Genomic DNA, 23524 nt, shown 5'->3' on the forward strand with positions numbered 1-23524 from the left:
CATATGCTTAAAAATAAAATTTATATTCACTGCCTCATAACAGCTTTTATTTAAATGTAATAATATAGGAAATCATTTCTTCCTGTCATTCAATAATCTTCTGTGACCTCAGTTTTAATAATGGCATGTTTGTATATTATGGGGAGAAACCATGACTTACTCTAATAATTGTTTAGTGTAGAACATTTAGTTTCCAACTTTAGATATTTAAAATGCTGAGGTTCATATGCACATTCTTGATCATAAGCTGCTGTTGCTGCTGATGCTAAGTCACTTCAGTCGTGTCCGACTCTGAGCGACCCCATAGACAGCAGCCCACCAGGTCCCCCGTCCCTGGGATTCTCCAGGCAAGAACACTGGAGTGGGGTGCCATTTCCTTCTCCAATGCATGAAAGCAAAAAGTGAAAGTGAAGTCACTCAGTTGTTCCCGACTCTTAGCGACCCCATGGACTGCAGCCTATCAGGCTCCTCCGTCCATAGGATTTTCCAGGCAAGAGTACTGGAGTGGGGTGCCATTGCCTTCTCCATGGTCATAAACTAGCACTTAGTTTTAATTGATGACTTAGAGGTAGACATAGACATATTCAGGACTCCCCTATTCTCCTGATGTCTTCTCCCAGGCACAAGATTTAGATCTTCCAACTATACTACTGCTGAATTCGGTGATCTTAAAAGATTTCTTGGTACTTCCTTTCCTAAAGGGTCATCAGTAAAACAGTTAAAGCTTTGAGAGATGTCTCCTTTCTCGTAGCCTAGGGGTATATCAAAAGGAGAAGCAAGGAACACCAAACTAATACAATTATGTAAAGTTTAAAAATAAAATAAAATTTAAAAAAAAAAAAAAAAGGCAATTAGGGTTCCAAGAACGACTACTGGAATGGGGACTGAATGCTTAACAGGTACAGGTTTCCTTTTGGGGTGATGGATTATACATCAGTGATGTTTGCACAACACTGTAAATGTACTAAAGTCCACTGAATTGTACACAATAAAATGGTTAAAATTGTCTCAATTAAAAAAAAAAAAAAAAGGAACACCAAAGAAGAATGTTTACTTTATTTGTTGCTGATGCTTTTTCTCTCAGCATTCTTAGAGAAATCCATTCCTTTTCCTGTCTAAGTGGCAGGGTTTCCTGCAGGAAACAGAACTGCTCACGCAGATGAGAAGGCTGTAGTCAAGGCAGCCATAGCAGGTGCCACCGGCACAACGCGGGTGGTGAGAGCATATGTGAGCTCAGTGCTAGAAAGAGCCGCGGCAGTGAGTCAGAAGACTTTAATGAATCCAGATTTCAAGGCATAAGAGCCAACTGTGCAATGCAGCAACCCTAGAGGCAGGACTAAAATCCTTAAATAGTCATCACTGGATTATCAACTTTTCAGGGATTGGTGGTCAAAACTAAGAATATACTAATATGTTTATAATTAATTATATTTAGCACAGCTTCTCTGGTATATTTGTTTGGTAATTTAATACTTGTATCATGTAATATATCATAGGAAGTACATGAATAGTATTCAATTAATTCCTTTCTCTACAGAGTGTAGAATATAATACCAGATGCATGTATGTGTGCTAAGTCGCTTCAGTCATGTCCAACTCTTTGCAGTCCCTTGGACTCTAGCCCACCAGGCTGCTCTATCCATGGGACTCTGACGGCAAGCGTACAGGAGTGGGTTGCCGTTCCCTCCTCTAGGGGATTTTCCCGACCCAGGGATCTAACCCGCGTCACTTAAGTCTCCTGCATTGATAAGCGGGTTCTTTACCACTAGCACCACCTGGAAAGTCCATATTACCAGATACAAAAGAAAATATTTTAATATATTAAATTGTACATTATATGAGTGTGTAAGTGAATACATGTAAGTGGATACCCATACATGTGCATAGGTATTTTAACTCTGAATTTTCCAGTATCCAAATATGTAAGAGAAACAATTAGTGTGTTAGTTGAGTCCAGTGAAGAGAGAAAGCACAGAGTCATTTTAATAGCAAAAGTTTAATACAAAGAATTATTAATTCTGCCTAGAAGTTGGAGTAAAAAGGCATTGGGTTGTATGAATAAAAGAAGATGCCTAAAGAATATAGGAATAGCAGATGTAGGGAGCAGACACTACCTTTAGGGCTGACATAGAGAACCGAAGGAAGATAGCTCCTTCTTTACCCCAGGCAGGACTGAGATCTAGCCCTTGTGGAGAGGGCTGTTGTGACTCTCTGGCTGCTCAGTGTGCTGCCGGCAATATGCCCTTTGAAAATTGACAGAAAAATCTGTTCTCCAGGGCACCAGGAAAGCTGCACGTGGGAAGGTGTCTCACCCCCACAGCTTGAGAGGGATGCAGGGAGAAGCCACAGGCGAGTGGGTCCTTCTGGCTGGCACGCACTGGAGAAGTTGTACATGCCGAGGACTCTGGCGAAGAAGAGGCTGAGCATTATAAAAAAGGTCATTACACAGTTAGTGGCAAGAGTTTTGCTATAGTTGCTGGGCACTAAGGAAACTACACGCCCTTCTCCAGGAGGCTCCCAAGAGAACACACAAGAACTTGAGAGCAAAACCCTTCCCCCTGCGGTGTCCCTCCAGTGCCAGCTATTGACAAAGCTTAACAACGTGCCAGTTGGCAAAGGAATCATTTTAAAGGGCCCATATCCATTTTGGCAAAGCAGGCGATGAAGGGTGAATTTAGAGCTGAGAGGGAACAAATTGATAAATGGAACAACCAGTTACTGTATACACTTTGTCCTCACAATAAAATCATGCCAGTTGCCAAATTCTGAGGCATTTTCTCAAGCATCCTCACACAACTCCCTTAAAGGAGATATTCCATAATGTAATAATATATTTAATATGACTTTTAAAAATAGCTTTATTTATTTTATTTGTGTTTTGCTGTGCTGGGTGTTCACTGATGCCTGGACTTTTCTCTAGTTTCTGAGAGTGAGGGGTTGCACTCTAGTTGCTATGCATAGACTTCTCTCTGAGGTGTCTTCCCTTGCTTCTGAGCATGGGCTTCAGGGCACATGGGGTTCAGTAGTTGCAGCTCCCGAGCTGTAGAGCATAGGCTCAGTAGTTGTGCACGGGCTTAGTTGCTCTGCAGCATGTGGGATCTTTCCAGATCAGAGATCAAACCTGTGTCTCGGGCATGGGCAGATGGATTCTTTACCGCTGAGCTACCAGGGAAGCCCTGATACAATAAATGACAATGTCCTTAACAAAAACCTTGTAGAAAAGTTAGTTATTTCTTATAGTATTTTTCTCAATATGCTTACACCAACTTATCTGCAGTGGAATTATTCAACTTAAGTCTTATTCATATAATGTTTTAACTAAAGAATCTTAGTCAGTTATTGTCTGAGGTAGAAATAGTCTGATTGAATTTTACCAACCATGTGATCAACAGGCCTGGTGTCTGGGTTAACAGGGTTTCTGCCTTTACAACTATTTATATTTTCAATAGCAAAGAAAGAGGAACAAGATGGAGCACAGAACACGAGAAGCTAGAAGGGCAAAACCATGAAAGGAAATTTAGCCATCATGGTTTAAAAGACTTTTGGAAAAACCTTTTGTGTCCCTCAGTTCTGAGGAGTCAGAGGTCATTCATTACATAGTAAGTGGTAAGAGTCTTCTCACTGTTCTGTGTTAAAGAGTTGGCAAACTTTAAATTATCAAATAATTAATCATTTAGCCTTTGCAGGCCATAATGTCTCTGTTATAACTACTCAGCTCTGCTGTTATAGCTCAAAAGCAGCCATAAACCATAGTAAACAAGTAAACAAGTTAGTTCGCTATAGATTGTTACCCTGTCTTTTGCGCAAGAGATACTATACAACTGTGTTAGTCTTCTGGGGTTTCATGTTATACCTTGCCAAGCAGAAACATGCCAGTTCTGCATGATTTTGAATAGATATCAGCAGACTTCTTTTACTGAAGGGTTAGGTACTAAATATCTTCTAATTTGTAAGCCATATATTGGTCTCTGTCACTTTTCTTTCTTCTCTTCTTCCTTTTCTATCTTTTCCTTCTCAACAAATCCTTAAAAATATAAAAATCCTTCTCAGCTTGCAGGCCCTACAAAACAAACCATGGACTGTGGTTTTCATACTCCTGGTCTAGAAAAATGGTTTTAAAAGTTTTTCTTTTAAATGTTACAGATTTCAGTGGCAAACTTAAAGGGAATAAATTGTAACTACTGTTTTTCAGTTATTTCTTAGCATGGTGTGGCTACGTGAGTGTAATTGTTTATTGTCTTGACCTTACTTTCTTATATATTCATAATTCAAGGTTTTCTCATGCTCCAATAAATACCTATTCTTTCTTGCATTGCCATTTGACATTACACAATATCTTTTATTCCTTGCAAATTGTATGCCATTCTATAGTTATTTGCCTGGTCCACTTAATTTAACATTTAATTGTAGATGTTGCCTTAAAGATGTTTATCTCTGTTGAAGCAAAACATTTTCTTATCTATTGAAAAGTTTGGCTGCGTACCTTTAAAGTTTTGTAGCAAACAATTTTTTTTCCCTCTATTAAGGTGTGGCAGTATTTGAGCTATGTAAAGTACTTAACTGCGATGCCTTTACCGTGCCTGTGGGAAGCTGCACCAGAGCAAACTGTATCTTCAGACAATGCAGAAAGTGTTTCTATGTCCATCCAGGCTATAGGTGGACTGTCTTTGAGGTAAATACTTGAGAGTTAATAAAAAAGAGGGTTGAGGGCTGTTTAGAGACTTATAATACAAAACTCAAACCACGTTCTCCTTGGAAGCACAAAGAATTCTTTTTCTGGTGTTAGACCGAGTGTTAAGAATCAAATGAAAATTATGCATGAATTCACATGTTGGTTCATTGTAGTCCCACTTGTTTAGTTTAGCTTTTGTTACCTTTACTTTTTGGTGTTTTTTTTTTTTTTTTTTCCTTGAACCACTTTTCTTTTCTTTTTTTTTTTTTTTTTAAATTTTATTTTATTTTTAAACTTTACATAACTGTATTAGTTTTGCCAAATATCAAAATGAATCCGCCACAGGTATACATGTGTTCCCCATCCTGAACCCTCCTCCCTCCTCCCTCCCCATTCCATCCCTCTGGGTCGTCCCAGTGCACCAGCCCCAAGCATCCAGTATCGTGCATCGAACCTGGACTGGCAACTCATTTCATACATGATATTTTACATGTTTCAATGCCATTCTCCCAAATCTTCCCACCCTCTCCCTCTCTCACAGAGTCCATAAGACTGTTCTATATAAAAATATCATTGTCAAGACCAGTGTCAAGGAGCTTACTTCTATGTTTTCTTCAAGGAACTTTACAGTTTTAAGTCTTAAATTTGACTCTTTAATTCATTTTGAGTTAATTGCTATGTGTGTTGTAAGGCAAAGATCCAGTTTTATTCTTTAACAAGACTGTCCAGTTTTCCCAACACCATTTATTAAAGAGACTTACGTGCTTAACATGCTTAGTCACTCAGTTGTGTCCCACTCTTTGTGACCCCATAGACTGTAGCCCACCAGACTCCTCTGTCCATGGGTTTTCCCAGGCAAGAACACTGGAGTGGGTTGCCATTCCCTTCTCCAGGAGATCTTCCCACCCCAGGGAATGAACCCTGGTCTTCTGCATTGCAGGCAGATTCTTTACCATCTGAACTATCCTCTCTCTATTGCATATTACTTGGCTCTTTTTCCATAAATTAATTTATAATATGTGCATGGATTTATTTCTGGGCTATCTGTTCTGTTACAGTATTATACTGTTTTGATTTCTTTAGCTTTGTGATATAGTTTGAAGAAAATGTGATGCCTCTAGTTTTGATCTCAATATTGCTTTGGCTGTTCAGGGCCTCTTGCAGTTTAGTACAAATTTTACTATTGTTTTTCCTATTTCTGTAAAAAATGCCATTGGAATTTTGATAGGTGCTAATAGTTGATAACCTTGTATTGTATAATTGAAATTTGCTAATGCAGATGGTGATTGCAGCCATGAAATTAAAAGACACTTACTCCTTGGAAGGAATGTTATGACCAACCTAGATGGCATATTAAAAAGCAAAGATATTATTTTGCCAACAAAGTTCTGTCTAGTCAAGGCTATGGTTTTCCCAGTGGTTATGTATGGATGTGAAGGTTGGACTGTGAAGAAAGCTGAGTGCCAAAGAATTGGTGCTTTTGAACTGTGGTGTTGGAGAAGACTCTTGAGAGTCCCTTGGACTGCAAGGAGGTCTAACTAGTCCATCCTAAAGGAGATCAATCCTGGGTGTTCTTTGGAAGGACTGATGCTAAAACTGAAACTCCAGTACTTTGGCCACCTCATGTGAAGAGTTGACTCATTGGAAAAGACCCTGATGCTGGGAGGGATTGGGGGCAGGAGGAGAAGGGGAGGACAGAGGATGAGATGGCTGGATGGTATCACCGACTCAGTGGACATGAGTTTGGGTAAACTCTGAGAGTTGGTGATGGACAGGGAGGCCTGGTGTGCTGCAATTCATGGGGTCGCAAAGAGTCGGACCTGACTGAGTGACTGAACTGAACTGAAGGGAGTAGAACTTAAGTGTTCTCACCATATATATGTGTGTGTGTATGTGTGTAGTGATGGATGTGTTAATTAAGTAGATAGGAGAAATCTTTTCACAATGTATACATATATCAAATCATCATGTGGATACTTTATGTCTTAGAATTTAATTGTCAATTTTACCCCAATAAAGCTGAAATAAAAGAATTCACAAGTCAGAAATTTTTGTTATAACCTGGATGTTTTGCTATTATTGTAAATTTGGAACAATTCAGTTACCTACTCTCATTAGTTTCTTTCTATGTGAAATTGTAGTTAAAATCCTTTACTCTGATATAATGATTAAGTAAGATAGCATACACACAGCAAAGTGCTCTATGCATAAAAATGATACCAATTCATTAGACATTGCCCCTGTACCAGGCATTTTTATGATCTATCCCCTGTTAAAAACACCTCTGTGTTACTCTGTATCAGTTCCTTAAGTGTCTGATGAAGACAAAAACACAACAGCTAGTTTATTATAAAGAATGTATACATACAGATAGTATTTAATAAATTATCTTTTTCAAGTCACATTTATATTTGAAAAGGATCCAGAATTCTTTTGAAGTGAACACCTATTGAACAGAATTGAGTTGATCATATTTAGTACATGGCACACCATCATCAATCATTGTAAGGCATTATTTTTTATTTTGTTATTTTTATATGAATCACTTAATATCAACTTGATTCCCCCAATATCCACTTAAAAATTCCCCCATCCTTCATATATACCCACCCCACTCTAACGTATGTATTGTATTTTCTTCCAATTGAACTTCCACATATTTATGGGGATATATGTTTTTTCCTTGAAAAAGGAACTGTTTTTTCATTAATGTGTTTTTAAAAACCACTATATTATGTATATTATGTTATACATTTAATTTGATTGTTTCTTTTTAAAATCTGAACTTAGTACTTAGATAAATGTATCCTTGCTAGTATACTGAAATGTATTATCAGTTCTAAGGGCTACATGAAACAACAGATGTGTATGTCATATATTTTTCATTCATCCCCCTCTTGGTAGCTAGACAAACTCCTGACCACTATGAATATTGCTGCAGTGAGCATTCACTATAGTAGACCATGACTGTTAATCAACATTGACTGTCTTCTGGAGGACTGTTCTTCTCCACTGTGTTGAGCTTAGAGTTAATCATGTGAATCACATTGGTGGATAGAATGTGAGCAGAAGTGACACATATCGTTTCCTGGTGGAGATATTTGTCGTATGTACTTGTGGTTCTGCTATGATCAGTAATGTTCCAGTTAATTCCTGCTCTGTCAGCTTGGGTCCTGGTCTCAGAATGATTATGATCAGAGCCATCGCACCACAGTGTACAAACAGCACAGATGAAAAGTAAACATTACTATTTATAAGCCAATAAGTTTTGGAAAATGTTACTATGAAAAAAAATCTATCCTATTCTGACTGATGTAAACACTGGTATCATGAATATATGAGACTGTAAAGTTTTTCCATTTAGAGTATTTTGTTTGTTGAAAATAAACAACAAACAAAACCCAGTATTTGTGACCACAGAGGTGAACTGTCATGGCCATGGGCACAGTTCTGAAGTGTCAGTTTTCTTACGCTAGAAACAGGGTAGCATTGTATTTGTTACCCCATTTGGACATGTAGTCATGTGGACCTTGTTGTGGAAATTCCTTTGGCCTTTTTACTCAGGTATGGACTACTAAATTTTAACCTACACAGCTTTTCATAGTGAATATACCAGGTTACCCTCATTTTAACAACATTTAGTATATTATTATTGTCCTCAGAATATTTTTGACTATTCGTGAGATTGAAGACCTATTTACTTAATCTTGATCATTTTGAATCTCTTTCTATGAACTGTGTAGGTTTCACTTTTGGCCATTTAGGCATTGTGTTTCTTATCGTTTTCTTGCTGATTTTCTGGAGTTCTTCATATACTTTGTATGTTAAACTCTTGTCAGATTTTGATATTACAAATATCTTCTCTCAGTCTGCCACCCATCTGTTAACTTTGACAATGATGTTCACTAAACAAAATTCTTTATTTTGTATAATTTCATTAGTTTCTTTTCATGGCCTGAAATTTTGGAGTCTTTTTAAAGAAATTCTTCCCTAGTCCCAAAGTAGTAAAAATAATCTCCTACTTCAATTTATATCATTTTATACCTTCACCTTTCTCATTTAGATGTTTAGTCTATTCAGATTTTAGCTTTTATGTAATATGTGAAGTGAAAAATATGACATTTTTTTCCTTGGCATCATTTTCTGGGTAATTTATTTTTTCCCACTGATCTTTTATGCCATCTCTATTATATGGTAGAGTCTCATATTAGTGGATCTGTTTCTAGGTTTTCTACCATATTTTTTCTATCTGTTAAGTCCCTGCTAGGACCACACTGTGGACAAGTATGACTTGTTAGTTATTGGCTAACATGTATTGGTTCATGGATGTTTATTTTTCATTAAAATTTTTAGAATAAATTTAATTTCTCAGTGTTATTTGTTTTGGAAATACATTAAATTGATATGTCATTCGGTGGAGTTTCCATGTTTGCCATGCTGCATCTCCATGAATCGAGTATACTTTAATATTTATTGAAATTTTTTGGCGAGGTGGGCAAAATCATCTAAAAAAGTTAAAATTTTTTTTCCCACAAAGTCTTGAACAGTTTTTTTGATTTCATTCCTAGATTTTTTTTTTTTTAATTGCCATGTCATTAGCTGGTTATTACTGATAAAGAAGAATGCTACTGGTTTCAGGGAATTGATTTTGTCTCTGGGTACTTTGATCAAATCTTATTAGTTCTAATGATTTGTCTCTTGATATTCTTTTTTTCAGGTAAATAATATTATTTTTTATGCATTAAAGTTGGTAATTGCTTTGTATTCTCCTTTATAATCTCTTCTTCTCTCTCTCTTTGTATGCTATCTTATTGTGTTAGAATCTCTAACACCATATGAAACAATTGATACGATAACATATATCCTTGTCTTCTCTCAACCTCAAAAGATGTAAATTTAACATTTCACACTATGTATGATGTTTGCTCTAGCTTTTGGCAGGTTATTATCATCATTTATATCAAGTTAGCAGTTTCTATTTCTCATTTTCTAAGAGGGTTTTATAAATCAAAAGAGTGTCTTATTTTTAAAAAATTATTTATTTATTTTAATTGGAGGATAATTACATTACAATATTGTGATGGTTTTTGCCACCTATCAACATGAGTCAGCCATAGGCTTACCTGTGTCCCCTCCCTCCTTAACCCCCTCCCACCTCTCTCCCCACTCCAACCCTCCAGGTTGTCACAGAGCACTGCTTACTTTTATCAAATGGCTTTTCTTTATTAAAGTGACTGTAAGAATCGCCTTCTTTAATGTATCATGTAGTAAATTACATTTTGATTGATATTTAGCCAACTAAGACTTTATGAAGTAAACCCTGCTTGTCTTAATTTTTTTAAGCATGCAATTAAATTTAGTTAGCATAAAATAAGGTTTTTGCATACATGCTTGCAAATAAAATTGGCTTAAATTTTCTTTCCTTATTATGAAACCTTTATATGGTTTAAATATAGATGTTATCCTGTTATACTAGCTTTTAACATGGACTGAATAAGACTTCCTGACGATCTAGTAATTAAGACTCTGTACTTCCATGGCAGAGGCATAGGTTCAATCCCTGGTCTTCAGAGAACTAAGATCCCTGCATGTGGTTTGGTGTGGCCAGAGTAAATAAATAAATAAAATGGGCTGAATAAATTTTATTGCTTTTACATTTTCTGAAACAACTTGAGTACATGAGGGTTATCTATTTCTTTAAAGTTTCTCACTAATGCAACTATCTGGGTCTGAAATGTTTGGGAGAGATTGTAGAAGATGGGAAGTTTTTAAAATGATTATCATAAATTTCTTTGGTGATTTTGGTATATTAATATACTCTATTTCATCATATGCCTATTTTGACATTTTGCATCTTTTCCAGAATATTTAGTAATTTAATATAGATTTTTTTTGGTAATGGACTTCTTTTAGGCTTTTAATGAATTTTTTGCTATTTAAAATTTTTGTCTGTATTAATATAATCATATGGTTAATTCAAAATTAAAATCTCAAGTCTTGCCAGTATCTATAAATGCCAGCATTTTTTACGTGTATTATCAGCTATCCAGTAAGTTTGAATTAAGAATTTTACTTCTTTTGCTTTAAGTTATATAACTCCACATCTGGATATCTCTAATATACTTCTTTGGAGAAACCTGTGGCGGATTCGTTTTGATGTTTGGCAAAACTAATACAGTGTTTCAGGTTTAAAAAAAAAAAAGTATAGTGTAATTGATTTACAACATTATATTTGTTTGTAGTATACAACATAGTTCTTCAGTGTTTTTGATAGACTATCCTTTATTTAAAGTTATTACAAAATAACAGTTATATTTCCCTGTGCTGTATGGTATTTCCATATTGATTACTTATTTTATACCTAGTTCTTTGTGTCCTTGCTCCCATGTCCCTATCTTGCTCCTCCTCCTTCCTTCTCTCCACTAGTAACCACTAGTTTGTTCTCTATAAATATGAATCTGTCTCTGTCTTTTTATATATATTCATTTGTTTTATTTTTCAGATTTAACCTATAAGAGATAACCTAGAGTATTTGTCTTTATCTGTCTGACTTTGCTAAGCATAATACTCTCTAGTTTCATCTACATTGTTGCAAATGACAGCATTTCATTCTTTCTATGGCTGAGTAATATTCCAGTTGTATATATATGTACCACCTCTTCTTTATTTATCCATCTGTTGGTGGACACTTAGGTTGCTTCCATACTTGGGTACTATAAATAATGCTGCTGTGAACGCTGGGGTGCATGTATCTTTTTGAATTAGCGTTTTTGGTTTTGGGGGGATATATACCCAGGAGTGGAATTGCTGGATCATACCGAAGCTCTATTTTTAGTGTTTTGAGGAAACGTCATACTATGCCTATAGTGGCTGCACCAGATTGCAATCCCACCACAGTGTAGTATGGTTCCCTTTTTTCCATATCCTTGCCAACATTTGTTATTTGTAGAGTTTTTGATGATACCCATTTTGACAGGTGTGAGGTGATTTTTGACTTGCATCTCTCTGATGATTAGTGATGTTGAGCATCACTGTATGTATTCTTTGGGAAAAATATCTGTTCAGATCTTCTGCCCATTTTTTAATTGAATTCTTTGTTTTTTGATATTAGTTGTATGAGCTATTTATTAATATTTATTTGAGGATATTAATCCCCTATAGATCATACCATTTGCTAATATTTTCTTCCATTCAGTAATTTGTCTTTTTTTTGATCAATGATTTCCTTTGTTGTGCAAAAGCTTTTAGGTTTAATTAGGTTCCACTTGTTTATTTTTGCTTTTATTTCTTTTGCCTTAGGAGACAGATCCAAAAAATTATTGCTAGAATTTATGTCAAAGTGTGTTCTGCCTATGTTCTTTTCTAGGAATTTTATGGTTTCAAGTCTTACTTTTAGGTCTTTTAATACATTTTGAGTTTGTTTTTGTATATGGTATGAGGAAATGCTCTAATCTCATTCTTTTACATGTAATTGTCCAGTTTCTCCAGCATCACTTATAATTTCATCTAGATTTTAAAATGTAATTAAATATGGTTGTTTATAGTGTTTTTCATAATTTTAAAAATCTCTTATTTTTTGTAGTTGTCTCCTCTTTTTAATTGTTTAATTGCATCTTTCCTCCCAAACAAACCTATCCAATTACTTTTTTTGTATTCTATTATTCTTTTCAAAGAACCAGCTCTTGGTTTGGTTAATAATGTATTTTTCCTCTCTTTTTCTTTATTTCATCAATTTCTAACATTTTTATTACTTCCTGTTTATCTCTTTGGGTTTATCTTTTCCTGTTTATCTCATTTGCAATTTTTTTTTAGTTCTTAAATTGAATACTTAGATGATTTGTCTTTAATAAAATCTAGTTCACTGAACAATCTGATTTCTGCAGGATACAAGCATAAAGCAGTTTTATTATTCTTTTTAATTTCTTCTGTCAAACATTTTCTGCCAAGTCTTCCTGTCTCAGCCCTTAGGATGGTCTCAGGCAGCTCTCATCATTTCCTGGTCACTCTCATGTATTAAAAAGTCCAGTCTTACTTACTGTAGTTTAAAATTTAGTCTCACACCAGTCAGGTGTTCACCCTCTTGACAGCCTTGATTTTCATCAGGCTAAGTCTGAGTAGGGAGGAAGGTCTTTTGCCTTTTCATTTCTCCCTCATTATTATTTTAGTTTTAACATCTCTAGTGTTGTAAAATGGAAGGAGAGTTTACATATTATAAACCAAAACAAATGTTTTTTACTTATATGATGTTTTAGCTTTGTCTTGGCTGGTGGTTCCTTCTAGGGAACAAGGGTCTGAATGTTGACTTTCATGGGGGTACCTCTGTGTTTTTTTCAGAGCTTTAAAGGTTCTTCCCACTGCTCTGGTTTTTGGTCATGGGTACTTTGCTATGACATACTGCATCCCTTCCTAGTTGTACTCTGAGAAATACACCCCACAACTTCTTGTTGGAGGACATTTCACCTTGGCACATAGCTCTTTAGAGCAAGACTGTTCATGCCCATTGACTTTCCATTGTGTGGCTTATGGGGCACTCATACATGATACAACCTTATCCATTGTAGCCCTCTTTCAATATTAGGGGACTTCCCTTGTGGCTCAGCTGGTAAAGAATCCGCCTGCGGGAGACATAGATTCAATCCCTGAGTTGGGAAGATCCCCTGGAGAAGGAAAAGGCTACCCACTCCAGTATTCTGGTCTGGAGAATTCCATGGACTGTATAGTCCATGGGGTCGCAAAGAGTCAGATACAACTGAATGACTTTCACTTTCACTTTTCAATATTATGGACTGTCCATTTTAACATCCTGGTTATCTCCTTTCTGTCATATGTCTTATTTATTGGTCAATATATTCAGAGTTATACATTTTCTTCCAGGCCCTTCCTTAACTACATTTCACAAATATATATAGCATTTTATTGCTATTCTGCTTAAATTTTTTGAAATTTTTTTCATGCTTTCCCCTTTGCTGAAGAGTTAGTAGTATTTAAATGTTATATATAGTTTTAAGGTTGATTTTTAATTACATTTTAATTTCATTATACTTTGGTAATTCGTAGAAATATAACGTGTGATTTTTGGCTGTAGATATCATAATACAAGCAATTGACTCCAATATATACATCTCAGGCACCATGGGCAGGTACAAGAGAAAATGACCTGGGTCAGGGGATTTTTGTATATGGTGCTGACTCTATATTGCTCATATATAACAGGATAACTGCTGCTGCTGCCAAGTCGCTTCAGTCGTGTCCAACTCTGTGCGACCCCATGGATTGCAGCCTACCAGGCTTCTCCGTCCATGGGATTCTCCAGGCAAGAACACTGGAGTGGGGTGCCATCGCCTTCTCCAATGCATGAAAGTGAAAAGTGAAAGTGAAGTCGCTCAGTCGTGTCCAACTCTGTGCGACCCCATGGACTGCAGCCTACCAGGCTCCTTCATCTGTGGGATTTTCTGGGCAACAGTACTGGAGTGGGGTGCCATTGCCTTCTCCAACAGGATAACAGGAGGGCATAATTAACCAGATGTCTATAATTCTTTTTTTTTTTTCAAGTAGAAGATTGGGGAATCTCGAAGATGATGAGGGAAGCAAAGACTGGAGGATATGGAAAGAAAGTTTCATCACAGAATGCTCTCACCATGTTAATTTTTCCCCTTTTAGGGGTATATATTGAAAATATTCAATTGTTCAAGGCATTAAGGTAGGTCTTTGGGGGATTCCAATCGAAACTGTAGTTGGGCACTGTGGCAGAGACCAGCTAGACGCTCATCAAAGACATTTCCTCTTCTTCCTGTGCACAGTACCAACTTACCCTCCTAGCTCACCTGTACAACCATGCAACCACTCCTCATGAATGAGACCAATGCTGCCTAGGGTGAGTACAGCTTCTCTGTCCTCTTTTCCTTTCCTTGCTATCAGACAGATTCAGAGGCTCCAGTGGAGGATCCCAAGGCCTTAAGGGGTGGCTGTGTCATGGAAGGAGCAGCCTGGAATCCTTAGTGACCAAGAAAAGCAGAATCTCCTCCCCCCTCCCCCCAACTCTATTCTTACTGAATCATGCTGAATTGTGATATGAGTCACAAGCAAATATTTATTTTGTTAAAACACTGAGATCATGGGATTGTTTTACACAACAGCTATCATTTCCTCTGCCTAATAGAAGGAACTTATGGACTGGGTAGAAAAAATAAGATATATACAGAAAATTACAATACAAATTGGAAAGTTAGATATATATATATATATATATATATATACAGTGTGAGAGATGAGGAAGAACTTCTGTTCCTGTGGGACAATCAAGAAAGATTTTATCAGAAGAGATGATAGATGAGCCAGGTATTAAAACTTTAGATAAGATGTAGATATGAGAGAGTCAGAGTAAATAATTATCTCAGAGGTAGAAATAAAAGAATAGAGGGGGCAAGATTGGGAGGTAGAATAAGAATAGATAGGGAGATATGAATAAGTTACCTATCATATGTTACTTTGGGTAGCAAGAAAGATATATGATGGAAGGCAGGTGAGAAGTAAGATTGGAATGATAAAATTCTGAATTAGTCAAAAGAGCTAGAATTTTATTCTCTATGTTTTTGTTTCTTTGTTTTCTTTTTAGAACAGGGGAGTAAGAAAAACAATTTGAAGTAATGTTTAAGATGACCACTTGACCTAGAATATGACACAAATGAAGTTATCTATTAAAAAAAACAGACTTACAGACATGGAAAACAGACTTGTGGTTGCCAAGGCAGGGCGGAGGGTGAGGGAGGGATGGCTGATTAGTAGATGCAAACTGTTACATATAGAACAGATAAACAAAGTTTTATTGTATAGCATAGGGAGCTATATTCAATATCCTGTGATAAACCACAATGGAAAAGAATATAAAAAAGGACGTGTTTAGTTCAGTTCAGTTCAGTCACTCAGTCATGTCCAACTCTTTGAGACACCATGGACTACAGCACGCCAGGCCTCCCTCTCCATCACCAACTCCCAGAGCCTACTCAAACTCATGTCCATTGAGCTGATGCCATCCAACCATCTCATCCTCTGTCATCCCCTCTCCTCCTGCCTTCAATCTTTCCCAGCATCAGAGTCTTTTCAAATGAGTCAGTTCTTCACATCAGGTGGCCAAAGTATTGGAGTTTCAGCTTCAACATCAATCCTTCCAATGAATATTCAGGACTGATTTCCTTTAGGATGGACTGGTTGGATCTCCTTGCTGTCCAAGGGACTCTCAAGAGTCTTCTCCAACACCACAGTTCAAAAGCATCAATTCTTTGGCGCTCAGCTTTCTTTATAGTCCAACTCTCACATCCATACATGGCCACTGGAAAAACCATAGCTTTGACTAGAAGGCCTTTGTTGGCAAAGTAATATCTATGCTTTTTAATATGCTATCTAGGTTGGTCATAACTTTTCTTCCAAGGAGCAAGCGTCTTTTCATTTCATGGCTGCAGTCACCATCTGCAGTGATTTTGGAGCCCCCAAAATAAAGTCTGTCACTGTTTCCACTGTTTCCCCATCTATTTGCTTTGAAGTGATGGGACCAGATGCCATGATCTTAGTTTTCTGAATGTTGAATTTTAAGCCAACTTTTCACTCTCATCTTTCACCTTCATCAAGAGGCTCTTTAGTTCTTCTTCACTTTCTGCCATAAGGGTGGTGTCATCTGTATATCTGAGGTTATTGCTATTTCTCCTGGCAATCTTGATTACAGTGTGTGTAAATAAACCATAATGGAAAAGAATATAAAAAAGAATGTGTGTGACACACATGTAGAGATATATATATATATATATATATATGTGTGTGTGTGTGTATAAAACTGAGTCACTTTGCTGTACAGAAGAATTGAAGCAACATTGTAAATCAAATATATTTCAAAGTAAATTTTAAAAATAAAAAAAATTTAAATGACCCATTCAAATATTGAGCTCAATAACATCTCATCCCATTGTTGCAATAAAGTCCTTAATCATAGAAATGCCTAAATAATAGGGTAGGAGACACAAAGAAAATGTTGTGCAAGATGAAGTTAGAGAAGAGATAGAAGCTAGATCATAGAACTACATTCAGAAGGGTGGATTTTCATCTAAGTTCCATGGTACATCATCAGAGGATTTCATGTAGAAGAATGCTATGGTTTGATTTGTGTGTTTAAAAGACCATGACTGCTGTGTAGAAGCTGGACAGTGGGTGGGTAAGAGTGAAAGCAGGCACCAATTAGGAGGTGATGACTGAAGTGGAGCAGGTCCTTCCAAAGCATTTGAAATCCTAGTTTCAGTATGTTCATTTGGGGAAAGTAATGCATTTGTAGGTCAAGGCAAGTTAGAATGGAAATACATTTTTGTGATTCCTTCAAGTAGAAGCACAAAAACAAACAGCTAAATGAATAAATGAATTTATAAATGATCAAAACAATAATAGCAGAAAAAAGTGCCAGTCTTTCTTGGTAAAAGAATGTAGATTGAAAACATCTCAGAAAAGCTGACTCTGAACACTCTGTTATTTATCCCACCCTACCGAATCTCTGGAGAAGGCAATGGCACCCCACTCCAGTACTCTTGCCTGGAAAATCCCATGGATGGAGGAGCCTGAAAGGCTGCAGTCCATGGGGTCGCTGAAGGTCGGGCTTGACTGGGCGACTTCACTTTCACTTTTCACTTTCATGCATTGGAGAAGGAAATGGCAACCCACTCCAGTGTTCTTTCCTGGAGAATCCCAGGGACAGGGGAGCCTGGTGGGCTGCCATCTATGGGGTCGCACAGAGTCGGACACGACTGAAGCGACTTAGCAGCAGCAACAGCAGCAGCAGCAGCACCGCATCTTATTTGCCCTGCTTTATTTTTTTAGAGCATACATCTCCACCTAAGATAATATAACTTAAAAAAAACAAAAACTAATTTATTGCTAGTCTCTCAAACCCCTTAAAGCTGAGTGCCAAGAGGAGGACAGGAAATTCAGTTTTTCACCATTGTATCTCCCATACTTAGAATAGCACTCTGGAGAAAGAAGGTAGTATTTGTTGAATGAATGGATAATAACTATTCACAGAAATATGTTTTCCAGGACAAAATATGTTGCCATATTGGAAATCCTGAAGGCTCAGGAAAGCTAGAGTCACATTTAAGAGTTTTTTTACATTGTGTGTGTGTGTACACCGCGTGTGCTCAGTCGTACCCGACTCTTTGTGAACCCATGAACTGCAGCCCACCAGGCTCCTCTGTCCATGGTATTTTCCAGGCAAGAATATGGGAGTGGCTAGCTATTTCCTTCTCCAGGGGATCTTCCCGGTGAGGGGCTGAACATGCTTCTTCTGCATTGGCAGGTGGATTCTTTTCACTATGCCACCTGGTAAGCCTATTTTTACATTACATTATATTACATAAATATTTAAGAGTAATTATTTAAAAGTTATTCTTAAATAGAGGAGCCCAGCACCAGCATGGAATAAATGGGAAAAGCATGACCTTTCGAATCTCGCAGGAGTGCACTCAAATCCTGGCTTCTTGTTATGGTTACCAGGGAGGAAGAAATAGTTAGGAAGTTTGGGATTGACACGTACACACTGCTATATTAAAAATGGATAACAAAAAAAAAATGGATAACCAACAAGGACCTACTGTACAGCACAAAGAACTTTGCTCAATAATATGTAAATTTTCCATATTTGAAAAAATTTTGAAAAAATAGATATGTATGAGTGTGGGGGGGGGTTCCCAGGTGGCTCAGCAGGCAAAGAATCTGCCTGCAATGCAGGAGACGCAGGAGATGCAGGTTTGATCCCTGGGTTGGGAAGATCCTCTGGAGAAAGGCACAGCAACCCACTCCAGAATTTTTGCCTGGAGAATCCCGTGGACAGAGGAGCCTCAAGGGCTACCGTCCACAGGGTCACAAAGAGTTGGACATGACTGAAGCAACTCAGCATGCACGCATGTGGATGTGTAACTGAGTCACTTTGCTGTATACCTGAAACTACCACAACACTGTAAATCAGTTACACTCCAATATAAAATAAAAACTTATAAAAATTCCAGCTTCTTCTGTTTGTAACTCCTAATCCATGCAAATCACTTTCTTCACCTGGAAAAGTGTACAGAGACTCTAATGTATATAAAGCATAATACCTGGGTAATACCTCTCAGCTTCATTTAAAAAAAAAAAATCATCTTTAATTTGGTGAAAGGAATGTTTTTTCCTGGAACTCAATTTTTCTACAATTCTTTTTTAGAATTCACATTTCACACCCTGAAAATTTGGCTGTGATTAAGTGGTATATCTTTGTTCCTATATCCCTACCTTATTAAAATAAATAATTCCATCCTTCTTCCCTTCACTTTTCTAGAATCTTGTTTCTTACCTAGTGTACCACCCTGAGCCACTGAAAATTTGTTCAACTGCACAGCGTTGCCTAGCAATGCCATGCTTCGCTCATGATCTCACTCTGGGATACGGTAACTGGACTCCTGCTACTAATTCTTCCATCTTCATATCTCTATATATCCAGTCTCTTAATACCCATTAGAAGGGACAGTCTGCTTTTATTAGCTAAAGGTCTTATAGGAGAGTCACCATTGTTATTCATCCTAATAGGATTAAGCTGAACTGTTTCTCCCTCTTTTCTCTAAATCACTCAGGTTCTGTGTTTAAAAGGTCAATTACATTTATTCCAAATTGGTCAGACAAACATTTCCTTTGCAACCTGAAAATAAAATGGCCCAATGAACAGTCTCTTGAGAACAATTTGTTCATTTTAAATATGTATCTGGCAATGAAATGTGTCCTCCCCAACCTTAGGATTGTGTGGTAAGTGCTATTGAGCATATGCTGGGATCTGAAATGGAATCTGCATCATAGGAAGCTGACACTAGGAGTGATGTGGATGAGGTGACCTGGTCCTGTTATTATATCCTTCACCACTAAATGATCATCTTGGCCATGGTATGAGTTTGCAAGCATTTAAACAGAAAAAGAAACAGCCCACTCACAGTGCTACATCATGGAACATTGGAGGTGGGCCAGATATAATAAGTATATTTGGAAAGAGAAGTCATTTCAAATCACTAATCTGTAAATGACAAGATCTCGAAGAACCAATCTATGGTCGGCTTGTTTTTAGAAATCCTCAGTGCAGGAATATTCAGATGTTCAGATACATGTAAAGATAAATGTTTTATCTTCAGATAAAAGAATTTTGAGAGTTTCCTCCTGGGTGGACATGGGATTTGATCTCTTACATGACTTCCACAATGCCCTCAGAGGCCTAAGCTGTCACCTATAGAGTTGGGAATCAGATCGAGGCCTGTCCACCATGTGAGTTTCACCGCTACATTAGACTGCATGGGTTACAAACTCAAATGCTAGCTAGGCTAGTCAGGTAGCTGGTGGCACTGGAGAGTGTGCCTGTTTAAAAGGTCAGCAACTACTTAGTTCTGGGAGAGCACTACCTGCAGTAGTACAGACTCAGTGAAGTCAGATCATCTGCTTGAAGAGAGTCTGGTTGTCTGAATTTTACAATAAAATGTCTTGATTTTATAAATGTTGGCAATTCAGTAAGGCAGTGCGGTCAGACACGTCTTTGGGACAGAGAGATGCAGCAGAGGGTCCAGTGTGTTACGGGTACAGTCTCTGCTGTTTGTGGGCATAGGCTGAATGCAACAAAGATTATACATGGGGTCCCATGGGCTCTATAGGGAAAGCAGAGTGATGTTCTGGGTGAGAGGCTGCAGGCCAAAGATCATCCAACAAAGCCCACTTTCAAATGGAGAAAATACAAATACTCCCTTTATATAGTCACTCCTGCACCGCAAGAGGGAAAGAAGAAGTTCCCAAAGAAGAGAATCAGGAAGGAGGAAGAAGTGGCAGAGGGAGGGGAGAGAAAGAAAGAAAAAGATGAGACAGCGGCAGCCCCGGGTTGGATTCCATTCTCCTGTTCTGTTGGGGAGGGTGACCTGCTATCTATCACTGAGCAAAGTTAAATTCTGCTCTGGCTTTGACTGACCTGGAAATGTAGAGCTCATTTCAATGAAACACTGTGGCCTTGGGCTTCAATTTTTGGTGAACTCATTACCACTGCGAAGGGAAAATATAGCCTGTTGTCAGTAATATTCATTCTCTTTTCTCTGCTCCTGCAGGAATCTGGTCCTTGCTTGGCTACTGCACACCCTGCCCCACTTCCCCCAAGAGAAGGCGATAAAGGGACCTTTGCTATAAGCAGGGTGGTCCAAGGAGATCTTGCATTAATTGGGAGCTATCATTGTACTTAAATGCATTGTTGGAATACCTTCAATTTAATAAGTGAAGTCAAAACCTGAGTCTGCCTAGTCAATGTGGTGAAGTAAATATCCTGTAAAAATCTATCTTTGGGGCAGCCCTCTGAAGTATCCCATTCCTCCATCCCCTGAGTATCCCATTCCTCCTTCTTCATGGTACCCAATCAGTTCCAGGAATCTATCTTAGGTTCAAACATGGTTGATGAAGTTCTGCAAAGTAAAAATGTACAATCCTTTCCAAGAGGTCTGTAATTCCAAAGGTTTGAAGATGAGAGTACCTGACTTCAGAACCCGAGAGACTGAAGCTACAGTTCCTAGGAGAGGAATTTGTTTAGCAGGAGAGCAGCAAGCAGATAAGATAATCCAGGAAGTGTGGAAAAGTCACGGTGGTAAAAATTTAAAGTCTGGGAACAAGAGCTTCCCATCGGTGAACCCAGTCCCACACTCTGGGTTAACAATATGATTGTATGACCTTTAAAGCTAGGTGATGTTGTCAGGGCAAGAAGGTGTGTTGTTAACAAGACTAAGAGCAGAGAAAATGGAGACTGTAGTACTAGAATTTAGTTACTGGGTATAGGGCACAAGGTTGATGTGAGGCTGAGCTTCTGAGCTATTTAAGTTGCCTGGTATGTGCATGCTCAGTCGCTTAGTAATGTCTGACTCTTTGCAACCCCATGGACTGTAGGCTGAAAGTCTCCTTTGTCCATGGAATTTTCCAGGCAAGAATACTGGGGTGGCTTGCCATTTCCTACTCCAGGGAATCTTCCCCACCCAGGGATTGAACTTGTGTCTCCTGTATCTCCCACACTGGCAGGCAGATTCTTTACCACTGTACCACCTGGGAGGTTGCCTAGACCATTGTAGAATGGAGGTGCGATAGGCAAAACAATGGCTTCTCAATATGTCCATGCCCTAATCCCCTCAACCTATGAATATGTTACAAAGGGACTTTGAAGATGTGATTAAGTTAAAGATCTTGAGATGGGGAGATTATTCTGGATTATTCAGTTGGACCCAATGTAACTACATGGGTCCTTGTAAAAGGGAAACAAGAGATTCAGTCAGAGGAAACCTGAAGATGATTTCTTGCTCGTCTTGAAAGTGAAGGAAGGCTCTGTTAGCCAAGGAATGTAGAAAGCCTCTAGAAACTGAAAAAGCACCCCCCCCCAAAAAAAAATCTTTTAGAGCCTCCAGAAGGAATGCAGTCTTCTCAGCTATTTGATTTTAGCCCTGTGAGACATATTTTGGATTTGACTTCTAGAACTCTAACATAAAATATTTGTGTTGTTTTAAATCCTGTATTCATAGTAGTGTCTTACAGTAGCAGTAGGAAACGAAGTGTTCAAACCTGTTTTGCTTCAAAAAGCAAAAAGCATCACCTACTTAAAATCCACTTTTATATTTTTGATGTCTTAAACCAGAAGCTCTGCCAAAGGTGGCTTGTGTTTGTCATGACAAGAGTCCTTTGGGGCAGCATAATGTGGAGCCCCCTGGGTGAGCATGGACTCTGAGGTTCACCATAGTTCCCACCACCCCCTCCCATCATAGTTATGCAGCATCTCTCTTCATTACTATACCCTAGGTTTCCGTTTGGTCATTTGAGTTTAAGCGCCTTTCTAGGTCATGGTAAATCATCCTCTCTGACAATCTAGCAAAACTGGCTCCAGAGCTTGGAGCTAGGCTTAATTTGCAGGCTGGTGTTAAGCAAGCCCAGCTGTCTATGTTGGATAACAAAGGGAGACCTAGGCCATCATCTGTAGAATGTCAGGTGATAGGAAGATTGCTTGGTTTCTTTAAAAAAAAAAATCAAGTTGAGTAGGCACCTGCGAATTTCCCCTCTTTTTCAGGTTGGTCTTATCAGAAGCTCATCAAGCCCGGTGAGGGGACCTCACAAAACCAGCCTGGCCTGTGGAAGAATCCCTCATGACCCAGTCTCTGTGGAGTTCTGCCCACAGTTGTCCACCGAGAGACAGGTGGACAGAGACTCAGCCCTGGATGTCAGCACCTTTGATGGCAGGTGCCCGGAGATTGCATGATGATGGGAATAGGTGCAGTGAGAGGTGGCTGACAGTGGGTCACAATGGCTCTTGTGAAACATGGGGCTCGTCACTTTCCCAGAGGGCCTTGTTTACTACAGATGAGTAACTTGGAATAGACTTATCAGCCCTATACAACGCTGCTTCCTATTACCCAGCGTGGAAATACATTGGGAGCATTTGTTCTGCTCTGTCGAGCATAATGGTGTCATGGTGAGTTTCCCAGGATTTTATTGGCACTGATGCAAAATAGCTGTGTTTTTTTTTTTTTTTCTTCAACGCTATAATTTTCCATGTTCTGATCCTGCAATCATAGCACCATTTGGGTTAACTCAATTGCTTTGTCGCTTTGGTAAAGACAGCCCACACATAATGGCAATTTAAAAAATCATACAATTTTAATAATTGAGTGACTAAGAACCAAAGTGTCTGATACAGGAAGCTCATAATATTTTGTAATATGATTTTGAAAAGATAATAGAGGGTAGAGAAATGAGTCTGACAAGGAAATGACAACACTTTCTTTAAGTACTGCTATTAAG

The sequence above is a fragment of the Bubalus kerabau genome, chromosome 15 (assembly GCF_029407905.1).
Source record: "Bubalus kerabau isolate K-KA32 ecotype Philippines breed swamp buffalo chromosome 15, PCC_UOA_SB_1v2, whole genome shotgun sequence".
NCBI classification, from domain to species: Eukaryota; Metazoa; Chordata; class Mammalia; order Artiodactyla; family Bovidae; genus Bubalus; species Bubalus kerabau.